The 4,326-nt window shown below is 41.2% G+C and overlaps 1 non-coding gene across 1 annotated transcript; it reads left to right on the top strand.

Annotated features, from left to right (window-relative positions):
* The first annotated feature begins 3,011 nt into the window (after window positions 1-3,011).
* On the top strand, window positions 3,012-3,118 carry LOC130460363 (small nucleolar RNA R71). Its single transcript, XR_008920249.1, has one exon. It is a non-coding gene; the product is annotated as a small nucleolar RNA R71 (small nucleolar RNA).
* The last annotated feature ends 1,208 nt before the right edge of the window (window positions 3,119-4,326 follow it).

The raw sequence follows: 4,326 nt of genomic DNA, 5'->3' as shown, positions 1-4,326 counted from the left end.
GAGGAGCTGGGTCAATGGTTTAACAATCTTAGAAAAATCCTTGATAATGCGGCGATAAAACCCCGCATGACCAAGAAAACATCTAACACCCTTCACATTACCTGGAGGGGGAAATTGTTCAATCACTTGGACCTTAGCTCGATCCACCTGGATGCCCTTATCAGATATTAAATGCCCTAAGACCACCCCTTCAGTAACCATGAAGTGACACTTTTCCCAATTTAAGACCAGGTTACACTCTTCACACCTTTTCAAGACTTTAGTCAGATTAACCAAACAGGAATCAAAAGAAGTACCATAGACACTAAAATCATCAATAAACACTTCCATGATAGACTCAATAAACTCAGAAAAGATGCTCATCATGCAACATTGAAATGTGGCAGGTGCATTACACAGACCAAAGGGCATCCTACGATATGCAAAGGTACCATAGGGACAGGTGAAGGTAGTCTTTTCCTGGTCGTCTGGATGTATGGGAGTTTGGAAAAAGCCAGAATAACCATCCAGATAACAGAAAAACTTGTGACAGGCTAGCCTTTCTAACATTTGATCAATAAAGGGAAGGGGAAAGTGGTCTTTTTTAGTAGCAACATTTAGACGCCTATAATCAATGCACATGCGCCAACTTGTAACTACCCTAGTTGGGATCAACTCATTTTTCTCATTTCTAACCACAGTCGTCCCCCCTTTCTTAGGCACTACCTGAACAGGACTCACCCACTTAGAATCAGACACAGCATAAACAATACCCGCATCAAGCAATTTCATAACTTCAGCTTTCACCACATCTTGCATGATGGGATTCAAACGACGTTGGGGTTGAATGTATGGTTTTTGATTATCATCTAGTTGTATCCTATGCATACAAAAAGCAAGGCTAATACCCTTTAAATCATCAATACTGTACACAATGGCCTTTTTGTGCTTTTTCAACACAGTAACAAGTTGGGACAACTGGTCTACATCAAGTGCAGTACTGACGATTACAGGGCAAAGTTGTTCATCATCCAGAAATGCATATTTAAGATTAGCAGGAAGAGGTTTAAGTACGGGTTTCTTTACCTCTTTTACAAGACAAACCGGCCAAACTAACCTCTTCAATTTGGTGCTCTTCTCGGGTTCGGGCTCTCCACCATCAAGAGCCAACTCTAGAGCATCCACTTCAGCACTCCAAGAACTGCTATAACCTGCAGAAGATTCACAACAAAGCACTGCCTCCAAGGGATCTCTTTCGAGAACTTGGGAGACGTTATCTCGCATAATAAAGTTAACTACATCAATTCTATAGCATTGTTCTTCCTCTAGCATGGGACTCTTTAAGGCACTATTCAAGTTAACAGTCACCTTATCATCCCCAACAGACAGAGTCAATTTCCCACTTTTTACATCAATGACCGCCCCTGCCGTGTGAAAGAAGGGTCTACCTAAGATAATGGGAATTTGAGAGTCCTCTTGCATGTCTAGTACTATAAAGTCTACGGGTATATAAAATTTACCTACTCTAACAGGGACGTCCTCTAAAACACCTAAGGGGTATTTAACAGAACGGTCGGCCATTTGTAGAGTGATATTGGTAACCTTAAGCTCACCCATATTCAGTTTCGTACAGAAAGACAAAGGCATAACAGACACACTAGCACCTAAATCACATAAAGCCTTATCTATAAATATAGCGCCAATGTTACATGGGATGGAAAAACTCCCGGGGTCTTTAAGTTTAGGTGGAGACTTGTTCTGTAAATAAGACATTCCTCAGTAAAAGCTACAGTCTCTACCTCACAAAAAGCACGTTTCCTGGTCAAAATATCTTTCATAAACTTAGCATATGCAGGAACCTGTAAAATTAATTCAATAAAAGGAACCGTTACCTGAAAGTTTTTGACCACTTCCAAGAATTTGTCAAACTGTTTGTCTAGCTTATTCTTGAGTTTTCGGTTTGGGAAGGGGAGTACAATAGGTGGTACTTTAACATCTGTCCCCCTCTTAACCTCGGTTGTAGCCTCTTTTTTGCAGACCACTTTTTCAGCTTTTTCACCATCTGTGACTACCCTTGGTGTATCCTCACTTATCAGACCACTAGCAGACACCTCAGAATCAACCTCAATGGGCATAAAAGGACCGTCATAACCTCTACCACTCATCAATGTAATAGCATTTGCAGTTTCTCTATTCTCAGGTTGTGAAAGGAGTTGACCTGAGGGTCTCCCTGCAAGAGTAGTAGCCATCTGTGCCAACTGTGTATCAATGATCTTATTATGGGCGGTAAGAGCATCAATTTTAGCATCCTTTTCACTCAGAGACTTCTGCATTTGCAACATCATATTCCTCATCTCTACTAGCATAGGGTCAGACTGTGTGGGTTGAGGTTGTGGCGGTGGAGGTGATGGGTGTTGTCTAGGGAACCAAGTGGTCCACTATACTGTTGGTTGTAGTTACCCCGTGGTTGGTAGGATTGTTGTGGCGGTGGTTGATATGATGGTTGTTGTGGTGGAGGGTGTTGAACCTGATGGGGGTTCTGAATATTGGTACTCCTGTATGATAGTAGGGGATTGTTTTTATACCCCTCATTGTAAGAGTTGGAGTACGGATTATTCTACTTGTAGGATTGGAAAGCATTACATTGTTCAATAGAGCTCCTACATTCCTGTGCATAATGACCAGACATCCCACAACTATCACAGACATTGATAGTTTCAGCATTCATTTCAGCTACACTAACAGGTTGAGCAGGTTGAGTGTTTGCTGCTTGCATATTATCAAACTTATAATGTAAAGCAGTCAATTGGGAAGTTAATTGTTCTATGGAATTCAAGTCATGCTTACCACCCCAGTTAGATAGTCCTCTAGGATTCCCCTACTAGGCATTTTGAACAGCCATCTCCTCAATCACCTCCATAGCTCTAATCACAGCAAGTTGCATGAATCTCCCACTAGCAGCTGAATCCAAAATAAGTCTAGACTCATTACCCAGACCATTGTAAAATTGTTGAATCAAGAACCAATCACTCAAACCATGGTGTGGGCACTCTCTCTGCAGATCCTTGAACCTTTCCCATACCTCGAACAAACTCTCATCTGCTTGTTAACTAATAGAAATGATCTGGCTCCTCAGGCGAGCTGTCTTCTTAGGCGGGAAATACTTCACATAGAATGCAAGGGCCAAAGACTCCCAGTTATCAATTTTCATGGCTGCTCGATTCAACCCATTGATCCACAACTTTGCCTTCCTACTCAGTGAGAACGGCAAAAGCATCTCCATAGTCTGCTCCGGAGTCAATCCCTTTTGCTTAATGGTAGAGCAATATTGGATGAAGGATTGAATGTGAAGATTTGGGTCTTCACCTGCTTCCCCACCAAACTGGCGTCTCTCAATAATGTTAATCAATGCAAGCTCAATCTTGAAGGTCTCAGCTGCAATAGAAGGCATGATTGCCTTTGGTAGCACAAACAGACTTGGCATAGAATAGTCTGTAAGCCTTGGCTCAACTGGTGGTGGTGTTCCGTCACCCATCTCTATCTCTGAAACTGAATCTGTATCTGAAGGAAAAAGACCGCCAATATTATGATCAGAATCAGAGTAATTCCCGCACTGTGCAATGAAATTTCTTCGTCTACGAAAGGTTCTTTCGGGCTCAAGATCGAATGGAGTAAGATTACTAGTACCTACGGTCCTGGGCATAGACAAAGAAACTACAAACAGGTGTGAGATACGGTCTCAAGGAACGGGGGTTCCTTGAGAAGTAACAAACAATAATCAAGAATAAGAAATCAATAACAGAAAATAAAACCGTATACCCGGCAACGGCGCCAAAATTTGACAGGCGAAAGTCCTATCACCTAATCAAAGATAAACCTAAAATCAATAGCTAGGTAGCAAGGGAAGTCAGGATCGAATCCACAAGGAAACATCGTTCTTTCTGCTATTAATCGACAAGTCTAGACTATTAGTAACAAGAAGTTTGGATTGGTTTGTAGATTAAACTAAGGCAATAATCAAAATGGGAAAATATCAATATTAAGGGAAACTAGGGCAACGGTTCACCACAAATGCAGACCGGGATTAGACAACCGACAACAAAAATCAATTAACAATCATAACTAGGAAAACATGCATCTCTCGAATCTTATGAATTCCTTAGGAAAATATAACTACCAGGCTCTCGCTATGTACTGGAAACAATTCCTATCTAATAGCCAAAGACCAAAAACATCGGATTTATACCTCTCGGCGCATAATCTAAGGTTAATCAAACTCAAATCAAAATAGTCCGGCCGAACAGAATTGACGAGCAATAATAATAAGCTATAGAAATTACAATTAAT

Source organism: Spinacia oleracea, chromosome 4 (assembly GCF_020520425.1).
Source record: "Spinacia oleracea cultivar Varoflay chromosome 4, BTI_SOV_V1, whole genome shotgun sequence".
Lineage (NCBI taxonomy): Eukaryota > Viridiplantae > Streptophyta > Magnoliopsida > Caryophyllales > Amaranthaceae > Spinacia > Spinacia oleracea.
The sequence above is the reverse complement of the archived record's forward strand: the minus strand, read 5'-3'. Positions and strand labels throughout refer to the sequence as shown.